The sequence below is a fragment of the Arvicola amphibius genome, chromosome 2 (genome assembly GCF_903992535.2).
Source record: "Arvicola amphibius chromosome 2, mArvAmp1.2, whole genome shotgun sequence".
NCBI lineage: Eukaryota > Metazoa > Chordata > Mammalia > Rodentia > Cricetidae > Arvicola > Arvicola amphibius.
The window spans coordinates 63,314,632-63,339,083 of NC_052048.2; the positions used below are offsets into that span (position 1 = coordinate 63,314,632).

At 38.8% G+C, this 24,452-nt stretch overlaps 1 protein-coding gene across 1 annotated transcript in view; it reads right to left on the minus strand.

Moving 5' to 3' along the window:
• Exoc6b (exocyst complex component 6B) overlaps positions 1–24,452 on the minus strand; it is a 491,547-nt gene that overhangs the window by 384,384 nt on the left and 82,711 nt on the right. The gene's annotated exons all lie outside the window — the stretch shown is intronic.

The window sequence follows — 24,452 nt, forward strand, 5'->3', positions numbered from 1 at the left end:
GAATTTTATTATCTTTAAATTGTGATTCTCAACTTGCAAGACTTTATTTCTTGGATGGGATCGAGGTCTTTCTAACCATTTGTGAAACAGGAATTCTAGGAAGAAAGAACAGACGGCTGGAACCACAGTGTTTCCGACCAGCTGGAAAGGTTACTGTTTTCAAATGTTATTTCCATTGTGTTTAATATGGCTCAAGGGCCTTTTTCTAGCACCTTTTTTATTTGGCCATGTGTTTTGCCCAACTCGTAGTGGGAAAGGGAACTCTGGTCAAGACTTTGATTCTAGGAATTAACCAACCATCAAGACTAGCAAAGATTAAAAGCCTCTTAGACAGATTGCACTAGCGTTTTTAATATTCTGTTTAGAAATAACTTCATGAACTGAAATTGGGCCTGCTATTTCATGGCTAATAGAGAAAATGAACTAAACACTGTCATTTTATGTGGTGCATGCCTCTGGCAACAGATATATTTTTAGTTGTTATATTGCTTTATAACAAATGAAAACTAAAATACCGTCGTGACTTGTATCTTAGGAAATCTATGAACATGGCTTGGGGGATTTCCCTACTTACCAACTATACTCCCATTTACTTTTTCTAAAATTTTAAGCATGAATACAAGCTTTATTGATGTTTGTTTTTAATGATTAAAATGTCCTAGATAACATTTTATAAATTTACTCAAAAGTATGATGTTATATTAGACATTAACCATTTCCACTTGATAGATATTTTCACTCATTATGCAATTATCCTGTACATATACACACTGGAATTTCAGGAATATGTCAGGGTATATATGAGGGCAGAGATTCATCATTGTTTTCTTAACAAGAGATTCATATAATTAACATTAATTGAAATCATGTAATATCTCAGGTTTTGTGTTTGGGATTCAAAGACTTTAAGTCAAAGAAGAATCTTCCATGACAGCCTATGCCAGTGGCTCTCAACCTGTGGGTCACAACCCTTTGGGGTTGAACATCCCTTTTACAGAGGTCACCTACAGCCACTGGAAAACACAGATATTTACATTATGGTTCACAACAGTAGAAATATTGCAGTCATGATGTAGCAACAAAATAATTTTATTGTTAGTGGCCACCACAATATGAGGAATTATATTAAAGGGCTATAGAATTAGGAGGGTTGAGAACCACTGGCCTATGCAATGGTTATAGTAGGCACATGGGGTTTAGGTGTATAACAGAGGCAACTAAAATAGACTTAACTATTTTGAGAGCAAGCATGGGCTGGCAGAAAAACACGCAGATCAGTTAAATTGACTAGCAGACCCAAATATAAACTCATACAACTATAAGCATTCAACTTTTTGACCAAAAAAAAATGTGATGAATCTATATGTAAAAAAATAAAAATAGATACCTATCTCTCATCTGTACAAAATCAACACCAAAATGATCACCATTAAGGATCTTGATATAATAATTTAAACTCTGGAAATTTAGAGGGAAAATACTACAAGATAGAGGCATGGGTAAGGACTTTATGACTAGAACTATAGCTGCTCAAAAATAATGTCAGCAAATGACAAATGGGGACCTCATGAAGATAAATGGCTTATTTCGCACACAAGAGAAACAGCTAATTGAGCAGGGAAGCAATCGAAAAACAGGAGAAAGTCTTTACTATTTATATATTTGGCAGAGGACTGATATCTAGAATATGCAAAGAATTCAAAAATCAAAAAAAAATCAAACAACTCTATCAAAAAAATGGGCTAACGAAATGAACACACAGTTCTCAAAAGATAAAACACAAATGGCCAAAAGAAAAATGTTTGGACTTACTACCTATCAGTGAAATGTAAATTAAAACTACAATGAGATTTTGCCTTTCCCCAGTCAAAACGACAGTCATTTAAAAAGCAAATAATCGAGAGCTAGAAAGAGAATGGCCCAGTAAAGACCTGAGATCCAATCCTCAGCATCCAGGTAAAAGCTTTAAAAGTTGCATCAGCCTGGTGTCTGCAACCCCAGCTTGCTTTTGTTTTCTTTTCATTTTCATTTGATTTATTCATATCTAATAATGGAATAGAAAACTCACTATTTCAGCCACTGAAATTTGTTTTCAGGTTTCCTTCATTTTCCACAGCAAGCCAAAATAATGAAAAAATAAACATAACCAAAGTACTATACTTATGACTGGAACAGCTAAAATAGCAATGATGTTGGCAACAACGTAGAGCAACTAAAGCTCTCAGAGACTAACTGAAGGAGCCTAAAACTGTTGCAACTACTTTTTAAAAATTATTTTAGAGTATCTTACAGAATTCTGACACAGAATATTACTTCTGCATATATTTATTCAAGAAATAAAGCATATGCCCACAAAAATATCCTGATGGATGTTCACAGGTTTACTCAAAATGGCCAAAATCCAGAATGTTCAGGTATGGGTCAGTAGGAGAATGGAGTTTTTAAAATGTGAAATTCAGACAAGGGAATCTATTTATCAGTGAAAAGGAATTAACTCCTGAAGCCTCTAGCAATAAAGATACTCTTCAAACACCTTAATGTTGAATGAAAGGAGCCTTATATAAAGGCATACATAACTATTGGATTCCATTTATATGAAGTTTTATAATAGGCAGAACTAATCTATGCTGGGGGAAACCCAGAACACTGGTTGCCTCTGGGCAAAGGACTATAGAGAAGAATTCTCCAGGGTGATGGTTAAGTTCAATGCCTTAAAATGGGTTTAGGTTAAACAGGTGTATACATTTCTCAAAAACTCACTTCAGATTTGTACATATTGTGGTTTTCAATTTAATCTTAAAAGAAAAAAATGATCAAACAAATACTAAGCTCTAATGCCATGCATGCGGAAGTGCTTAGAGGTAAAGTGTACAGATGTCTCAAATTTACTTTGAAATTCGTACAGAAAGATGCAATGGGTTGATAGATGGATAGATCTAAAATAAAGCAAGTATTATGTTAATTATAGAATGTAGGTGGTAAATAAATGTGCATGTTGATCATACAATTTTTCCATATGTTAAAAATTTTTGTAAATGAAATGCTAGGAAGAAAATAGTAAACTTTGATCTCCAACTCAAATTACTTTTGCTGGATCTCCAGGGAGAGTCTCATCTGTGACAGGAAAAATCAACTTCCCTCTTCTCTGACTACCAGATAGGCACACTCTATGCTTCTTAGCAGTGGAGTCTGAAGTAGTAAACTAGCAAGCATGCACAGAGGGCAGACTAGTCTCAAAAGATGAGCCAGACAGGAAACTCACTGGGGCAAACTCATCAAAGAATGGTTACACTAGTTCTTACTGTCAGAGCACCTTCCCTCACTGCTTGCTTGGGCCAAAAAACCAAAAGCATTTCTATTCAGTACTAAATCCCCTTTAGGGGAGTCTGCTACCAACACCCAAACAGTCCTTAACATTCTTAGGCAGCTTTTCTGCTCTAAGCACAACCAGAAGGACCTTTTAACAAAAACACATACAGCTTTGAATTGCAGCATGGGACAGATTTATGAAATATGGAAGACATTAAAGTATTCGCTTTCTCTCTGAAAATAAAGAGCACAGACTCATAAACAATGCCTGAAAGGCATTTCAGCAGCTTGATCCACACAGAACATGTTTTACTTTTTGAGACAATCAGGAACTGTTGGGTACAGGAAGCCATAAACAACAAGAATCTGGCTTAATAAGAAAGACAAAATAAATGTTTTTTATTGAAATCGCTTAACATTTTTAAAAGGTTTATTTACATGTGTCAAGGCTGACCAGATACCACGTGTACACAGAGCAGTTCTTAGGATGCTGACTTCTTATGGCGGTGGCACCAGGCAGGACCCATCTGTCAGCATTCCCATCAACAACTACATTTGCTGGGGTTAGTAATTTCTCTTTTTTTATTTTCTCCAGACAGAGAAAACCACTTAACTTGTTTTCAACATTCAGGTCTAGCCAAAACTTTTTCTTTTGAGTTCCATCAGAAATGAAGCCTGGAATCTGGAGAAATAGATTTCCTTAGGTAACCTCAGTCTTTGAAGTCTGATAAGTTAAAGACTCATGATCAAAAGGCCACCTAGAGAATACAACTTAACAAACATACCATCTTCAAATAGGTAGTGCCAAGGTGTAAGAGGAAAATTCTCTCTTAAAGTTAACAGTACTATGAGTTGATGATACTAATAAAGCAAAACAACCTATTAAGAAGCCCCAGAATTTTTTTGCCGGAGTTCAAGGAGTCTCTGAAAAAGGCCAAGTTTCAAAGATAATGAATTAGTGTTATATTCTGAAATTCTAAACCCTTGAGTCAAATTCTAGAGTCTTATTTATACCATCTATAAAATTAGCCAAACTCTGTGCTGGTGGTCAAAGGCTTGACCTCCTCACATAACAGTAAGGAATGTTATTAAGGCTCATTCCTTATGGTGAAAAATGATGCTCTGTATAGTGCATATAAAGAGTGCTCATCCCCAAATGATGTTATTCACAACAAAATAATGCACACAAGTAGGGAATTCATATTCTATATACACCAAAGTAAAAATTCTCATTTCCTCCCCAAACTTTCACTCTTGTATTTTTCTTTCTAAGTGGTATTTTTTGAGTAGTCTGTTAAATAATCACTTGGCATCTGCTATTATTTAAATCTTAAATATCCCTCCAAAGGCCTGTTTGTTTAAAGCTTAGTCCACACCTTAGTGTATAGCCATCCACACCTTACTGAGAAATGGTGGAATCTTTAGGGCATGCAGCCTACTGTGGGACCTTAAATCTTAAAAGGTATATATATCTGTATGCCAGTCCCTTCCTCTCTGGATCCACAGCTCTGATGTTCTGCTATGCATTGCACTGTTTATGCTACCATGTCACTGGCACAAAAGCAATGGGGCAAATCAATCATGGCTAGAATCTCCAAAGCTATGAGCCAAAAGAAATCTTCACCTTGATAAGTTGACCCTTGGATTTTTGCTGTAGTGACAGAAACCTGACTAACGTGCAGTGGTTTTGCTCAGATGCTCAGGGGCGTAAGTAGTTAACTCTGGGGCTACCACTACCACTTTTATCATCTACCACTTTTATCAAAACCTCTATCTACACAGCCTCATTTGTTCCCTTTGATGTAACACTACTTTCTTTGACTTTAAGATGACAGATTAAACATATACACTGGACTGAATTCCTCTCTTAAAATTACACTAAAACAAAACTAAAAAGCCATTTTTAAAAAGGGCAAACTCCCCCCAAAAGCAAAGAAGAAAAAGAAACACAGCAACAAAGTTTTGGAAGCTTAATCAATCAGTAACAAGAAAAAGCAAGTAACAGACCGAGTCAAGAGGCAAAAGGACTAACATCCCAGTGAGAACAGTAAGGGCTCTGGGAGGGAGGACAAAACAGAAGCCTGAAGAACTAAGCTGAAGGTCTCCTGTGGAAGCAGTTAGAACCTTGGAAACCTCCAACTTCACCCAGCCAAGAAACTGCTTCGCTAACATCACCTTAAAAGACTTCAGAGAACATAAAGATGACTATAGGATGTCTGACACAACTAGGGCAAGGAGTACAATTCTGAAAATGAGAATCTAAAATAATAGGTCACATACTAAATACTGAAATCCTTTACTTTCATCTTTTCTCTCACTCGGAATCCTTTAGATGAGGGCAACAAAGAAAAAATCCACAGATTATTTCTTGAAATAATTAGACTAGCTCTAAAAGTCACTTACAAATGAAGTTTCACCCAAGAGATTGTCCAACCATGACAACCCTTAAGGTGGAAGAAGGGTTGGGGGACACGACATGAAGAGGTAAGTGGCAATGTAAGTATACAGCTTGGATCCACGAGAAAACCCATCTCTACTGTTGAATATGTACAGAACCTACGTCCAAACTTTTCACTGCTGTTGACAATCTTAAGTTTCAGTGGACATAGAACCTAAATTAGGATTTGAGTTCAAAGAATCTATTTAGTAAACCACCTCAGGAAAGACTAGTAGGGATATCAGAAAGTGAAGCAGAGGAAATCAGTATAGGATGTTAGCAAGGAATTTAAATTTAAAAAAAGTAATTTCACAAAGAATTCAGGAATGATAACACTACCTGCCTCAAAATGTTTTGTACATTGCTCTGGTCTGATGGGCAAGGTAGTTTGGGTATTTTTACACCAACCTGAAAGAGTTACTGACTGTGAGACACTGGCCTAAGTGTCATCATGAAAACTGAGTTCATTTTTGTCACCAGCTTAACCACTGTAAAATTAGTCTCTTAAAAACTCATTCTTAAATTATTTTCTTTTCTGTTCTTAACAAAACTAATATTTAGTGGTAAATGATGGAGGTTGCTTTGCTATCAAGAACATTTACACAAATATATAGCTCAGTCATGTACCATTTCAGCTAATGGTTAAGAACTCATCACTCTAACATTGCAGATACACATTAGAGATTGTGGGACTCCCCTCTGTATGCTGTGAATACCACTGGTTAATAAAGAAGCTGTTTTGGGCCTACTGCAGCATGAAATAGGGCAAGGTGGGAATTCCAAGCAGACAGAGGAGGAGAGAGTAGGTGGAATAAAAGAGAAGCCATGTAGCCACCGCAGGAGACAAACACCAGACACCAGACAGAACCTTACCTGTAGGCCACAACCATACAGCAATACACAGATTAATAGAAATGGGTTAATTTAAGATGTAAGAGCTAGCTAAAAATATGCTAGAGCCATTAGCCAAGTTGCAATTAATTTCAGTATTGCAATTAATATAGTTTCAGTGTAATTATTTTGGGTCTGAGCTGCTGGGAACAAATGAGCAGTCTCCACCGACAAGTGATCTTTATTTTGTCAATGAGAAAATGAGTCAAATTCAACAAAGTGCCACAGTAGATGAAATAAAAGCTAAACTTGTAGATTCCTCTTGAAACTTTCAATCCCTGCATGCTTATAAACTTTCATGTTCACATTTCTTATTCCAATCCTGAGCTCTAAGAATTTTAGCCCAGAGCAACTAGATAAAAAAGGTACATGTTATTTCATAGTCAGTGAACTAAAAGCTGTGCCAGGTTACAACAGTAGACTTTTGAGAGGTAAGTACAACAAGAATATCCCCTTTGTCCATTAGCCTAATATTAAAGCTGGGTGGTGGTGGTGCAAGCCTTAAATCCCAGCACTCGGGAGGCAGGGGCAGAGGGATCTCTGTGAGTTAGAGGCCAGCCTGGTCTACAAGAGCTAGTTCCAAGACAGGCTCCAAACTAGAGAAACCTTGTCTCGAAAAAAAATAAAATAAAAATTAGTAGAAGACTAAATGATTTCAAACTGTCAAATCTGCATCTAAATAATGAAGCACTATATTTATTAACTACCTGTGTGAAGAAGAGCTGGCTCACCAACTGCACCAAGAATATGGAAAGCATCCCAATCAGTTTCTTTACTTCATAAATAAGTGTAAAATGAATACAAACTTTGATCTTGGAGTTGTAAATATTTTGCATGTGTGTATGTATACAAATACATATGTCAAAGCCAGGAGGTGGTGGCGCACACCTTTAATCCCAGCACTCGGGAGGCAGAGGCAGGCGGATCTCTGAGTTCAAGGCCAGCCTGGTCTACAAGAGCTAGTTCCAGGACAGGCTCTAGAAACTACAGGGAAACCCTGTCTCGAAGAACCAAAAATAAATAAATAGATAGATAGATAGATAGACAGACAGACAAAGTTGAAATCAAGATAATTTGTGTTGACATGTCTTTAAATTGTCTTCAAATTAAGAAAAGCTAAACTAGAGCAGTCTTTCAGGCATACAACAGAGTAGTGGGATCGAAGTGTTAAATAAAGAAATTAAATACTACATGGTTATGAACAGGTTCCAAATTCTATTTTATTTTCTTTTATAACCCTCACTGCACAAGGAAGTGTACAGAATCTTCGCTTTTCTTTTCAATTAAAACTGTTTCACACTATTTGAAGTTTCTATTGGGTAAACTACCCACCTGGCACTTTTTTAAATGATCCTTAGAAAGAAGTGAGATTCACAAGGATTCAGTGGCTGACAGCATCCAAGATATATTTTTCTCTATATATAAAATATTCTATAGGAGAGTAACCTAAGTGAAATCTATAAAGTCATTACTAGTATCCTTGGGCAGATCCAATCTAAATGAACCCACACATTAGAAGCAAGAAAAGCAGATAATCTATGCTTCCACCCCAAATCACACTTTATAATTTTTATGTCAAAAATGAGCTTTTTAGTGAAATAGAAGCTGTATGAAATTCAATAAAAGTTCCAAAATGTCATGTAAGGAGGCTACTTTTCCTCTTTACATTCCCAGCATATTCCTTGCCCTCATTTTAAAAAAACAGACAGTTTCTAATTCTTCGCGACTAACAGGACTATTTAGAGCATTTACCTGGTCCTGGTTTAACTTTGGTATATGGTATTTATCTAAAAAACTGTCCATTTCTTTTACATTTTCCAATTTTGTGGCATACAGGCTTTTGTAGTAAGATCTAATGATTCTCTGAATTTCCTCTGTGTCTGTGGTTATGTCCCCCTTTTCATTTCTAATCTTATTAATTTGCGTGTTCTCTCTCTGCCGTTTGATTAGTTTGGCTAAGGGTTTGTCCTCCTGGATATTGGAAGTAGACACGATCGCCAGGCAAAAATTGGGAACTTGAGGGTTGGGCGAGACGTGGCCCAGGGAAGATGGGGAGAGAAAAGCGTGAAGGGGAGAATGGGAGGAGCTCGGAGGAATGGGATGCTTGGGATACAGGAAAGGTGGATATGGGAGCAGGGAAGCATATATCTTAATTTAGGGAGCCACCTGAGGGTTGTCAAGAGACTTGACCCTAGAGGGGTTCCCAGGTTTCCAGGGAGATGCCCCCAGTTAGTTCCTTGGGCAGCTGAGGAGAGGGAGCCTGAAAAAAACCAGTTCCTATAGCCATACTGATGAATTTCTTGCATATCACCATAGAACCTCCACCTGGCGATAGATGAAGAAAATAACATAGCCCCACATTGGAGCACCGGACTGAGCTCCCAAGGTCCTGATGAGGAGCAGAAGGAGAGAGAACATGAGAAAGAAAGTCAGGAACGTGAGGGGTGCGTTCACCCATGGAGACGGTGGGACAGAACTAACGGGAGATCACCAACTCTAGTTGGATTGGGACTGATGGAACATGAGACCAAACCAGACTCTCTGAATGTGGCCGACGGTGGAGGCTGACGGAGAAGCCAAGGACAAAGGCGCTGATCTTTGACTATTCTGCATGGACAGGCTCTGTGGGAGCCTTCTCAGCTTGGTTGATCACCTTCCTGGACCAGGGGGGAGTTGGGAGGACCTTGGTCTTAACATAGAGTAGGGAACCCCGATGGCTCCTTGGCCTGAAAAGGGAGGGAGGGAGGGTATGGGGGGGATGGGAGAGGAGGGAAGGGGGAGGGAGAGGAGAGGAGATGGAAATTTTTTAAATAAAAAAAAAAGAAACACAGAAAAAAAACAGACAACAGAGGCGGAAGGAAAAGAGGTAGAAGAGCAATCTGAAGCACAAAAAGACACAGGAAACACATGTGCACCAGTATCTCCCCTAGGAACAAGGATGGATCCTTCCACTTCAGACTTAGAAAACAGATTTTGCAAAAGTAAGTTCTGAACAATAAGAGAATTTGGTTTTTGCAATCAGGATCCACTGTGTATTCACTGATGCTTTTCTTTGCCTGTGGAATTGATGAAGTCACACTAATATTTCTAGGTTACCTTTGAGGAACTGTTGAGCTGTGCCTACGATAAATACATAACTCCTTCTAAAAAAAAATACATACTGAGCCGAACTTAAAACCAAAATCCTGGATAGAAATGTCTCTGGCTTTATAACGAGCATCTATCCTCCTAGGATACACTTCACAGATCTGAGTTCCACAACCTGCATCTCAGAGTCTATTGGTGTAATTTTCAACAACAGAGAACTAAAGAAGATAATAATTGCAAATTAGTATTTACAGGGAGGTTTTCTTCTTGTTGTTTAAAATTGAGGAAAATGAAAAAGAAAAACACTACTACAGCAAAGGAGTTAACAATGAATCATATGTGCCTTGGCGTAGACCGAGACACTTGAAGATCACCTTTCCCTCCACAGGCTTGTGTGGTGCTGAGACAGGCAGATTACAGCCTTCCATTTGTCCTGGGCCTTTCTCTGTATGTCATCTGGCAGATGCAGCTGTGGGGCCGCCAATTCACCCTACAGCCCTCCATTTTAATCAGCATCACATAAAGTTTAACACATGCTTTGAAATATGCACCAGATCCAAAGTTTTGCCTGAGGGTGAGGGTTAGATACTTGCTACAGAAACTCATACCATCCCAGCTGCTACTCCACAAGCAATTATCTTTCACCTCTGGCTGAACCAAAAGAACTGTCAACACCAGCACACTGCCAAACAGGGGAGAGGTTATGGGGTCAAACAGAAAAGAAGACTGGATGCTCTGTGGTTCAGACTGACCATCTGCCAATCCTATTGACTACAAGGAAGAAGCACTCTCCACAGCTGCAGACCACAGAAAAGCACAGATATAAGAGCAGCATGAGTGCACTAAATTGAGAATGTTCTTCAGAAGTGAACACGAGAAAAGCAAAGCCTCCTGAGATGCAACAGGCCAGTCCTGTGAGAAAAGATAAATAGGTCAAATAGGAGGATACACACATCAGCACATGGCAGCTGTGAAGAGCATTTTACCAAGACAAGCAAAGCAAACACCATATACTTAAGAACAAAATAAAAATACTCTGAAAGATATTCCTTAAATACAGAAGCCAAAAGAAATATGCCACTGAAAGATTTGAAAAGGAAAAAGAAAACTTGATGAGGGGAGATCAAGAGCAAGGAAGCCAGGACCGCGAGGAGTGCTTTTACCCATTGAGACGGTGGGACAGATCTAACGGGAGACCACCAAGTCCAGTCGGAATGGGACTGATGGAACATGCGACCAAACCGGACTCTCTGAATGTGGCTGACGGTGGAGGAGGACTGAGAAACCAAGGACAATGGCAATGAACATGAACTCTACAGCATGGACGGGCTCACTGTGAGCCTTGTCAGTTTGGTTGCTCACCTTCCTGGACTTAGGGGGAGCTGGGAGGACCTTGGACTAAACATAGTGAAGGGAACCCTGATGGCTCTTTGTCTTTGGAGAGGGGTGGAGTGGGGGTATGGATGGAAGGGAGTGGAGGGAAGGGGGAGGAGAAGGGGAGGAGATGGAAATCTTGAATAAAAAAATGAGGAAAAAAAAAAAAGAGCCCAGAATCTCCCCTAACCCCCTTAAGTCCCAAAGTGTGTATGTGTATGTATGTGTACACACACATGTATATAGAGAGAAAATAAAACACACACTTCCCTAAAATGTCTACTCTGAACTCTAAAATGTGTGAACATCAAACCTATTCCACAACTAAAGAGGGTGCTCATGACCAATGAATCAAATGGGTTCTGCCTCATGTGCTGCTTATAAAGTTTTCATGAAGACTGGCCTAGACTACTGCATTAAAGAGCACTCTAAAGCTTAGTTCAGAACAGCAGGAAGTGCATCCTGTGACTCGCATGTCAAGGTAGACACTAATCATATACACCAGGACCATAAGGACATGTTCTACATCATTTAGACACATTCTCTAAAAAGGATTAAGTTTGACCCAATCTTCATGCAACACCAATCCACTGGTACATACAACTTTTACATATTAAACAGAGAAAAACCTAAACCTTACTGACATTGATGGAATAAAGTGATACTTGTATTTTCCATGTCTATCACGTGACCCAGGTTTCTCAGGAGACACACACACACTAAAGAAAGACCACTAACACAAAACTTTAGAAAGTAAGATACTTGCTGATCATTATGAAGTGGGAAAAAAATCAACAATATTAAAAAAACAGGCAGGAGTGAAGAGAGGCGAACTGAAATAACAAAGACATACGCCCCAGACACAGGTGGAAGCAACAGTGCCAACTAGGAGAATGGTTCACCTCACTGTAAGACTAGAATAACAGCAATGAAGAATGAGAGCACACATAATAAGGAAGAAGCATGTGCAGAGCCAACAGCTCTGCTTAATAGCTTTCAGTTTCACTACAATGGTTAAGAGAAAAAATTATACATAAAGAAAAAGGGACAATTTCTTCACAAAGAAGCAAGCTATTCGAACTAAATTGCCCTTTTAGGTCACACTAAATATTATTAGAATTTAAGCAAGGCGAATTTTTAAGTCTTAGCTATTTTTTTATTGCTGTGATAGAGACACCACAACCAAGACAATGTATAAAAGGAGCTATGATGTCAGAGTAAAGAGACAGTGACAAGTGGCTTGAGCAGCAGCTGAGAACTTACATCTTGATCCACAAGCAGAAGGCAGGCAGAAACCTGGGAATGGACCAAATATCTTGAAACCTCAAAGCCCACCGCCAACAAGCTCACACCTCCAAATCCTACAAAAACAGTTCTACCAATTGCATAGCAAGTATTCAAATATATGAGTCAATGGGGGCCATTCTCATTCAAACCACCAGCACTTTCTTCTACTACCACTGGTAATTTCAACTCAAACTTAGGTCATCTTTTATTGTTCCTTTGTCCTCCATTTCCTCTGTACTTCTGTATAACTGGTATAAGGAGAGAAAAGAGTCATCTGATAAAAGTACAGGAGAGCCAGGCTTGACGACATGCATTTGTAACCTTAGAACAAAAGAGGTTGAGTCCAAAGAATCACAGTTTCAAAGCCAGTATAACTACACAGTAAGAGTCTATCTCAAAAAGGGGCAGGGATACATATGAGAAGTCATAGCTAAGCCAAACTTTATAAATATAACCGGTGGTTTGACTAGGTATGGCCCCCATAGACTCGTGTCTAAATGCTTGGACAATAGGAAGTGGCACTATTAAGAGTTGTGAACCTGTTGGAGGAAGTGTGTTACTTTGGGGGCAGGAATACTCAATGTGGCACATAGTCTCCATCTGTTGCTTGCAGACTAAGGTGAAGAACACTCAGCTTCTGCCCCAACACCATGCCTGCCTGCATCCTGTTAAGCACCACACCATGATAATGGATTAAACCTCTGAAACTGTAAGCCAGGCCCAATTAAATGTTTTCCTTTATAAGAGTTGTCATGGTCGTGTTATCTCTTCGAAGCAATAGAAACCCTAACTTGAGGGATAAAGTCAGGAACGTGAGGGGTGCGTTCACTCATGGAGACGGTGGGACAGAACTAAAGGGAGATCACCAACTCCAGTTGGAATGGGACTGATGGATCATGCGACCAAACCCGTCTCTCTGAATGTGGCCAACAGCGGGGGCTGACTGAGAAGCAAAGGACAATGGCGCTGGGCTCTGATTCTTCTGCATGGACGGGCTCTGTGGGAGCCTTCTCAGCTAGGTCGATCACCTTCCTGGACCTGGGGGGAGTTGGGAGGACCTTGGACTTAGCATAGAGTGGGGAACCCTGATGGCTCTTTGGCCTTGAGAGGGAGGGAGGGAAGGTATGGGTGGACGGAAGGGGAGGGAAGGGGAAGAAGGAGGGGAGGGAAGGGGGAGGAGGAGCGGAGGGAGGGGGGAGGAGGAGGGAAGGAGATGGAAAGTTTTAAATATAAAAAAAAATAAACCATGAGGAAAAAAAAAAGAAAAAAAAAAAGAAACCCTAACTTTAACCACAACCACAAAAAAAGGAAAATGCAATGCGTCAACTTATATTCAGACACCTATCTACCTGATATCTGAACTAGGCAACTCGGAAGTTTACAAGCATCTTTAATCTATTTGTCAATGTGTCAGTGATACATTAATGGGGAGTGAACTCAAATATAGTCACAACTTTATTCAACCTTTTCTACTATATTCTTTCCACAAATCATGAAACTAAAAAAGAAACTCTCAGAATTGTCACTGATTCTGACACTGACAACAGATCTTAATAATCTAGATGGCTCCCACAATGTAATTGAATACATTTCAGAGTACAGAAACCTCCAAGTGTCACATGAAAAATGCATGTGTCCATGATAATTGTTCTAAAGAGAAGTTCATGACTGTATAGCTTCCTGAAAGGCTTATGCCCCTGAAATGTTGTAGACACTCCTATAGACTGCTACGACCAACAATGTTCAAAGAACAGACTACTTAAGAATTTTCTAAGAAAGTCGAGGAGATCAACAGCCAAACAACTGTCATGGAAAACTTCGTGTTTAGCAAATGCAAAGAGATGAACTCACTACTTTTGGGAAGAAAGCTTTACTGTTTCCTGGCATTTGCCTGATGGGCTATTTAGAAGTAAGAGAAAGGTCCAAACTGGTAACATAATTGAGCTTAAGTAAAAGAATTAAGAATAAAAAAGAACACCTCATTCTCAGATTATGTAGCACCAAAGTAAAATTGTCATACTGAAGGACAATATAGCTCTCAAAAAATAGACTAAGATCACCATGGTTCAAACCAGTCCTTATCTGGCAACCTTAAAAGCCTTTACACATAATCTAAGCTAAAGCCAGGAGTGATGGCAAACACCTTTAATCTTAGCACTAAGGATGCAGAGGCAGAGGATCTCTGTAAGACCCTATCTCAAAAAAGAAAATGATAAACATAGCTTTTTTTCCCTAAGAGAGACATACATGTATCTACATAGGAAGGAGAAAAAGACAAGGTCTCCTGAGTAAATTAGGAGCTTGGGGGTCACAAGAAAGGGTAGAAAGGGAGGGTGAGGAAGGGAAGAGAGCGAAGAAAGATGTATAGCTCAATAAGAACAAATAAAAAACATAGCTCTTTTTGAAAAATATTTTCTTTTCATTTTATGTGTATAAGTGTTTTGCATATATATAGATATAGATGTAGATGTAGATATATAGATATATAGATACGGATACCATATTCATACCATGTGGTGACAGATGTCAGAACAGGGAATATGATTTCCTGGAACTAAAGTTTAAGCAATCATGAGCCAACATGATTGGCTGGCAGCTGAATCCTGGTAGGTACTCCCATAAGCAGCAAATATTCTTTTCCTGGACCTGGGGGGAGTTGGGAGGACCTTGGACTTCCCATAGTGTAGGGAACCCTGACTGCTCTTTGGCCTGGAGAGGGAGGGAGTGGGGATGTGGGTGGAGGGGAGAGGAGGGAAGTGAGAGGAGAGGAAGAGATGTAAATTTTTAATAAAAAAATAAAAAATAAGTATTAATTTTTAAAAAGATTTATTTATTTTGTATACAGTATTCTGTCTGCACACCAGAAGAGGGTAGCAGATCTCATTGTAGATGGTTGTGAGCCACCATGTGGTTCATGTGGTTGCCGGGAATTGAATTCAGGACCTCTGGAAGAACAATCAGTGACCTCTGAGCCATCTCTCCAGCCCCCGCAGCCAATATTCTTAACTGCTAAACTATCTCTTCAGCCCCTAAAAATGTAGTTTTCTATATTCTGCTATATACAAAGAGCAAAAAGACAAAGAGAGAGAACTGTTTCAACCAACAATTCTAGAAAAACCTTGACAGAGTAAATAATATCCCCAGTTTTTGCTTTTGAATAATTACCTTAAGGAACTTAAACAGAAACCCTATCTTTAAAATTAGAAGCAATATACTTATCAAAAGACTGTGATAGTGTTAGGTCTTAGGAATTCCATATATACAGAAATGAGCTCAAGTTGAACTACTAAGGGATTTATGGTGATCAGATAAAAGCCAGCACTCCTCGGGAACTTGTAAAACCAGTTCCCATCTGCCAAATGAAATAATTTCTCTTACTTCTGGCAAAAGGGACACATGGCTACCTGTGGGGCCTATAAGTATGTCAAAGACCATGCAGTCCTCTAGGCTCCCTGCGTATCATAAGTACCTGTTATATATTTCAAAGTCCATTCTAGAATCTGGCCCTTCCCTTCCCCAAGCTACTCATCCTCCGTATAATCCACATGATTTGTTCACACACCCCCACTAACAGATAAGACAGATACATAGATGACAGAAGACAGACAGACAGGCAGATAGATAGATAGAAGATGGGTGGGTGGGTGGGTGGATGGATGGATGGATGGGTGGGTGGATGGGTGGGTGGATAGGTGGATGGGAGAATGAGTACATGGATAGAGGATAGATATTCTTTTACTATGCTATATTCCCTATCTCTTGCTATCACATGATTCTCCTGTCCTATGCAGCCCATGTTCTCTCATGTCTCTCTCAGATAGCTCTGGCCATGTCCTGTCCGATTAACTTTCTCTCTGCTCTTGAGTCTTCCAAATGCCTCTGGATATTTTCTCTCTCTTATTCACAATAAAAACATTCCCTAATAATGGAATGGTCATATTGGCAGTTTCTTTACTGTGCCTCTTTGCATACATCTGGTGCCGAAACCCAGAATGTTTAACACATATGAACTATACTATTTCTTTGCTTCTTTTACTTCTCTGCAAAGGGATCACAATGAGTTCCCAAACATAAATCAAAGATTTCATTTATTCAATCAAGGATAGATTATTGATTATTAAATTATAATATGTATTAAATTAATAAATTATTTATTACTGATTATTCAATCAGGCATAAATTATAAGTTCAAAATCCATTAGTTACAGACTTTCAATATGGGAAAGTTAGGTTATAGAGAAAATGGTAGTAAGAGTTACACAAAATGTGAATATATTTAATATCATTAAGAACTACAGACCTATGAGGCTGGAGAGATGGCTCTGCAGTTAAGAGTTACTAGTACATTTATACCCATCTGAGTCCAGTTCCTAGAATTCACGTAAGGAAAGCACAGAATTACTGTAACTACAGTTCTGATATGTCGGGACTCTATAGGTACCCACTCTCATGTACATACCTATATACAAATGTACACACATAATTTTTAAATTAATAAAAAATAAATTCAAGAAAACAAAAAGAACAGTAGGCTTAAAAAAATGACCAAATGCTAGGGCTCTTTTTTTAATCACTGGTGCATAAAGGCGGTGAGGCAATAACAAACTATAACTAACAGAAAAAAACTTCACCTACAAATTCAGATATATTGCATCTTGAGATACAAAAGCTGAATACACTTGTGAGTTACCAACAAATTAGTCATATAAGTAGAAAACAAAATTTATAATATCCATGAAAATTACCTTTCCTTACATGATCCTCAGTTTCCCCATTCCTTCCCCTAAAATACCAAAGTGAGACTGTATATATAAGAAAAGAGCATATCCTCAACTCCTTAGCACAAGACACTGCACTACAATCTGAAGGGACAGAAAAGGAACAAAAATGCACATACACATCTTCCAGAAACTGTCAGTCTGCTTCTTGGAGTCCATCCTAGCTGCAGGTTCCCCACCTCTAAATACTTTCCCCAGATTCCCTTTGTCATCCAGCATTCTACAAGCAGACCTCTATGATTTAAAAATCTACTTAATTCATTAGAGTAAGCCACACCACAGAATAAAACTTAACAATCATTTCCATAAAATTTTTCGAAAAATAAAATCGCTACAAAGTCTTACTTCTCTCCCAATCATGTTGACTTAAGGAAAGCAACAGTCTACAAAGACAGCCACTCTGATTTCTACAAGTACTACTTTCTCTATTTTCAAAGAGATTCATTAGCATTGCTTTAGTTTTGTGTGAATGCTCATGTATGTACATATGTGTCTGTGACTGGATATACACATACATTCCTACATGTAGAGGCCAGAAGTTGATGCCAAGTATCTTCTTTAGGCACTCTCCACCTTAATTTTTGAGACAAGATCTCCACTGAACCTGAGCTCGCCAATTCATTCATTAAGTTGGTTAGTAAACTCCCGGGATCGTGCAACCTCCACCTCTCTGGTAATGTCCAGATTTTACACAGGTGCTAGAAATCTGATCCTCACCTCTGTTTGACAGGTATTTTACTGACTGAGACATCTCTCCAGCCACCACATTGTTTGTTGTAAGGGCTCATCACACTCAGAATCCTCAAGTGGCTTGACTATGAATTTCAAAATTACATCCCCTCTCTCTAACACACACACTACATAAATATAATTTTTAATTTTTAAAAGGAACACATAATTAGTTAAGTATCAAAATCATATACTTTATAAGATAAATATTCTTGGCCAGGTTTGATTTCAGTTGTAATGCTCTATAACTGAATGATTTATTTACTTTTAAAATTCTGTCTTGTCTTTCCAAAATTTTCTGCCAAAATTGCTAAGTACCAAAAGCTACATGAATAGAAAATAAATCTAAGAACAACTTCTTTGGCTCCATAGGGTTTATTCTGTGGATGTTCTGCTTAGAATCCAGCACAAAGGATAGTTCAACCATATTTTTTGCATGATGGTCATTACATGACCTGGATGAACTCAGTGGGGAATACGGTGATAGAATTAAATCGAAAGATGTTCTATTCAATAAATCTAAGGGCTCATTCTGTTCTAGTCAAGACTTAGCCAACAAAGTTGAAAAAAATCATGGTGACCATTAGTCCTTTTCCAAGGTAGGTTCTGAAAAAACAGTTACTAAAAGGGTCGGACTGAAAGGCCTAGTCCTCCCTGAGGATCTATATTCAGTTAATGGTTGCCAAGGAAGGGAAAGACATTCTCTTCAGTGGTATAGCCACTGGTGAGATGCTCATGTTCCTGTAAACAAGTCTAATGAATATGAAAGTAGAAGGGGACTAGCTGGGGAAAGAAAGGAGATAAAGGAGAATAATAACATATAAGGAGGGAATAAGAAAGAGTAAAGGGAATTGAATATGATCAAAGTACATTTTATGAATGTGTGAAAACAATGTAATGAAACCCATCATCTTTATGTATAATTAATATAGTCCAATAAAAACAATTTTCAAAAGTTACTAAAAGAATCCCTAGGCACCTTCTCTTTTACAGGCTACCAGCAGCTCCTTTTCCTATTTTTTTAATTGAAAAAAATTTTTATATACTATAATCTGATCATGCTTTTCCCTCCTCCAACTCCTAATCACAATTCAATGCCCTTTTCCTCGCTCTCTCTAAAAAAAAAAAGCATACTAACAGAGAGAAAAAAATACACACAAACCTCTACAAAAACACAAAAATAAAAAACAAAATAGAAAAAAAAGCAAAGGATATGCCCAAACAAAGAAATGTGAGACAAAAGTCTACAGAAATACTATTGAGTGGTGAATTAATGATGGACACAGGTGTCATCCCAGTAGACTTTTGGGTGTGTGGAGTCCACAATCAACAGGAGCCTGCCTGGTGCCTCTGGTGCCAAGCAATCCAGTTCCATCATACCAAATACTACCTGAGGTCTCTAGGCCCAGGCACAGGAGAAAGGAAAGGCACTATCCTTCATGGTTGTGATGGGCAGTATTCAGTCAAGCTTTACCTGTGACTCAATCAAGGCAGTTGGGCACCAGTGTGGAGAAAAAGTACAAGATGGGGAGGTAGAAGAGAGGTAGGATGGTTTGTGGGGTGGGAAGTGAGGTAGATCTAGGAGGTGAGGGTGGTGAGGAACAGGCTGATGTGAATGGCCAACTAGCCACCCAACTCCAGGGAGAAGCCTGGTCTGGGCCTCGATCCGGGGGCCTTCAAGCAGTAAAGGGGACCTGTGTTGATGTCTATAGCTCCTGTTGTCACTGGGGTCTGTACAGGAACCTGTAGTAGGGCCACATTGGTGTCGGAGGGCCATGTGCTGCAGGGGCCATACCAATCTGGATGGCCTGCATGGTCACTAGAGACCATGGTGACAACTTGGGCTGCTGTAGAGGACAATGTCTAAATCCGTGGTCCTGCTGCAGTCAAAGTCTGTGTTAATGTCCCTGGCCCATGTTTCTGCAAGAGCCTACCTAGCAGAATGGATGCCTAGAGTCTGGGCCACAATCTGTTACATGTCTGAGAACTATACCATGCCCAGAGTCATGCTGATCTGGGTGACCAGTGCTGCCACCTGAAGCCACAGAGACTTCTAGGGTTCATGGCTCCATGGAGCCTGGAGTCTGGGGTGGTGTTCATGGCATCCAGTTGTGGATGCCTGGGGTATGGCCAGTCACCTGGGACCAAGTTGATTCCCAGGGGCCATGCTGCTGCTGGGATCATGCTGATTTGAGGGGTCTGTGATGCTGCTACCAGGCCCACGGTGGCATCCAGGCCTGAGCTGCTATTCAGAAATGTTAGGTACCACAATTTTTTTTCTTACATTGTCCCTCATGGTATTTTCTGTGACATTGTTGCTTATTCCCTTGGTGGCTGGCAATAGCTAAGAAATAAGTGTGATATTAACTGTTTCTAGAAGTTTGCTAGGAACAACATTGCCTATAAAAGTTAAGATTTATTTCCATATTTTCCAAGGAATGAAACAAGCAAAAACAACTACACCATTGCAGCCTTCATTCATTAAGGATTAAATATATGCTGAATAATGTCATGACTCAGTGTCTCTCCCCCACCCCACCTCTGCGTGCCCCCTATAGCAATCAGAAAAGAGAGCCCTCCCTGCACATTGCCTGGACAAAACAGTAGAGCTGGTCCTGGAAATATGAGTGAGGGGGACCCAGATCTGAGGGCCCGAGAATAGGAGAACTGGCCACACTCCTAGCTTTGGCTATCTGGTGAGCTATAATGACAATGAGGGAAAGCTAGCGAGCTGACCAACCCAACTACCACCCAGGCCCAGAATCAGCGCTATGAGTTGGCCCACCCCAGCTTTCACCGAATCTATCAACTGTTAGAGCATGTGAAAGGAACAAACCTATAGAACTAAAACATCAGGATCTCCATGATACAGAAGGATATCTAAGAGGAGCCCCAGTGATAGCCTATTACTGGTGGTGTAGCAGAAACCAGAGGTCTCAGACCAGACCAATGACTCATAACAATGAACACTTACAAGTAAAGATATACAGACTAAAGGGTAAATTTTGTGACTCACCGGGCCACACTATAGCTTCCATGACAAGATTCTTCTTTTTTGTTGTTTTTAATTTTATTTTTGTCTTGGTTCTTTGTTTTGTATAGTTTTGGTTTTTCTTTTAAATTTGGCTTTGTTTTGGGGGGAGGTTCAAGAGCAGAGGGCAGATGCAATGGTACAAGGAGATAAATGGGATCAGAAGGCATGATGTAAAATCCACAAATAATCAATAAAAGTAAAAAAAAAATACCACTGAGTTTGTTTCATGTTAGCCAACAACTCCTAAATATAGGGCCTACCCTAAAGTGTAGTTAATATACCTATTAAGACTCCATCAGAGAAAGTAATTTTAAAGTAATTTTTCTTTTCTAAGTATCAATTGCAGACACAACAGGACTAACATACATATCAACTCACAAGAAATGTTAGCAGTATGCACAGACCTTCACGGGTCTAAAAGACACTGCTTCCTTTGAGTTATCCATCATGTCTGGCTCTTACAATCTTTCTGCTTCCTCTTTTGCATAGATCCCTGAAGAGGGGTTTGATGAAAACATCCCATTTAAGACTGTGTTCCAAAGTCTCTCACTCTGTATACACTATCCAGTTGTGAGTATCTTTATTTTCTTTATATTTCAAAAAGGAGCTTCTCTGATGATAGCTGAGCAAAGCAGAAAGTCATTAGAAACCATTTTGTTCCTATGTTCTCTTAGCAGAATAATAGTAGTTTGGTTTCCCTCCAAATCCCTGGAGTTATCTAGTCTTAGGTTCTTGGCTACCTGAGCAGTATCAAGTTTTTGATCCTCTTAGGGAGAGGGCCTTACATCAAATTAGAGAGTGGTTGTTACTCCCACATTTGTACACCAGGATATCTTGCAGAAAGGTCATTGTTGTAAGTTGTAGAGCTTGTAGTTGGGGTTGGTGATTACCTTTCTCTTCTTGGAACATGCAATATACTTTCCAGTACCATGAACACTAGTCGGTATAAATAAAGCCTCTAGTTAGGCACCAGTTTGACTTCTCCATGTTCAATGAGATATGTAAGTTGTCTTCAGTAATGAGATCTTAATACACCAATTCGCAGAGAGCAACCAACAGTCTTGGCAATAGCCTAAAATGGTTGGGGGTTTCCATGGAGACCCTATGGCCAATGACTCAACTAGATATAACCCATTCCTGGAACTGGAAGTTTCAGGTAGTGGCACAAAATGTCCAGTACAGGCATTGTCTCCCCCATTATTTGGTGGCTCCGTTTAGATTACTTTCATAAAGGTATGTTTTCTTTTTTAACAATGAAATGAAATAAGACAAAATCCAACACACTGGAATTGAACAAAACAAACAAAAGGAAAAAAGTCCCAGAGAAAACATCAGAATCAGAGACCCACTCATTCACACACTCAGGAATCCCATAAAAATACTAAAATGGAAGCCATAATGTATATGCAAAGGACAGCTTCTTTTCTTAACATCAGTTATACAACCACATAATTTAGCAAAGGCAAGACAGAATTTTAAAGTAAAACCTTCTCTCAGTTAAAGGCCTCACAACCAAAATAAGTCTAACAAAGAATGTTAATCTCATAAATGTCATTCAGCTCCACAAAGCCTAAGGCAAACTAATCAAAATAAGAAATACAGAAACGCTCCCTACATAGACTGATTTTATAACAAGAAATCAGTTTCAAAATGGAAATAGTAGATAATTAATAAAGATGTTCTTTAGGCACTTTTTAAAAAATCACTTCATGTGATTATAAAATACACATACATTTCTTTAGCCCAGGAACAGGCAAGAAGAGCATCAAGAAAAATGGACAGGATAAAACACAGTTTTCTCCTTTAGGGATGGGGTGAACGTGATCTAGGCATGGGAGAAAGATTGAAGACACACAGCTACTGGCTAGCAGGTGCCAAAGACCAGTTACACTGACCAGTCTTCATAGGCATAGAGAAAGGATTAATTCTCAGTCTCCATGTCACTGTGCTTCATTTTGATGAAACACATGGGATGTAGCTAAAAGTAATAATATATGGTTCTCCTCCTTGCTACTTAAAAACTATCCTTGGTCTTGGTCCTTCTTTTGGAATCTTCCAACACATACTAGTAATTGTAGTACATTTGCCGGTACAAGTAATGGCAGAGACACATGATGGGAAGATTCTGGGTCCCTAAGCAACAATTATGAGATTAAAAAATTACAAATTAGCAAACACCATAAATAAAAAATAAATCACTTCTCCCACTTTTCCAACATTTATTAATTCATATAAATACACTATAAGCATGTGCAATGTAAAAAACCCGTGGTAATTTCTATCATATCCTCTTTAATTTCTAGGTACCATAGAAGAATAAAAAGCACATAAACTGAATAAACAAATTTGGTTCTCAGGAGAAAAAAATATAGTCAATAAATTTTAAAAGCCATCAAGAATTAAATTAGTCAAGAACTAAAAATAAACTACCATATGACCCAATCATACACTTCTAGGGAACAACCAAAGTCCTCTACATCAGCATTCTACAGAGACAGCTGCACATCAGTTACTGCTGTACTATTCACAACCGCCAAGAAATGGAACCAGCCTAACACCAACAAACAAATGGAAAAAGAAAACTGTGGTAAATATACTGCCCTGAATGAAGTAAAATCTTGCCATTACATGAAATAAATCAGATCTAAAAAGACAAATATGTTTTCAATGTACAATTTAAATTATAAATTCAATATGCACCTCTGCACAAGGCATGAATGTGTATGCACAAGCAATGAAACTAGAAAGGAAATCATGAGAAAAGAGGAAGAGTTCTTAAATGATTTAGAAAATAGAATAAGGGAATAGATAAATAGATGCCTTGAATAAACCAATTATTCATATTCTAACAGGAAAAAAGTATTAAAAAATACATTCAGAGCTGATCATGGTGGCATACACCTTTAATCCAAGCTAGTTAACCTATCCATTGCAACTTTATCTGATTCAACTACAGGGTCTGACCTTGACAAGTTCTTAGCATTTGAATAAAGTCTTTTTCCTTCCCTCAGCATTCATTCTTCAGATAATTCAGTAATGAAAACAACTAACCTCAAATTAAATGAAGTGATAATAATTATAAGAGATCTCTCTTTCAGCAAAGGAATGTGAATTTATCTAGCAGAGGCCTAGAAAAGGACCCTTTAAGAAGCCAGCTTCCAGCTAGGTGTGGCAGCATGTGCCTTTCAGTCCAGCACCTAAGGATTAGTGGCACAAACCCACTGTTACAGCACTTAGAGGCTGAGACAAGAACTGGTGCCTATACTTTGGACTTTTTAAAGTATAACACCAATAAAATTTAAAAGGAGATTTGAAAAAAAAAGACATGCCTTAAGAAAATATAATTGGCAAATCTCTTCTGCAGTATCAGAGAGATATTTGAACTAAAGTTATTAATGCTAGTTGAACCCTCAAATAATGCTTCCAAATGTTATTTACTGTGCCTTGTTCCCCCCAATATTATACAAATCCACTAGAGAATACTTGTTTACAAAACCATAAAACACTTTCCATAAATAGCTAAAAC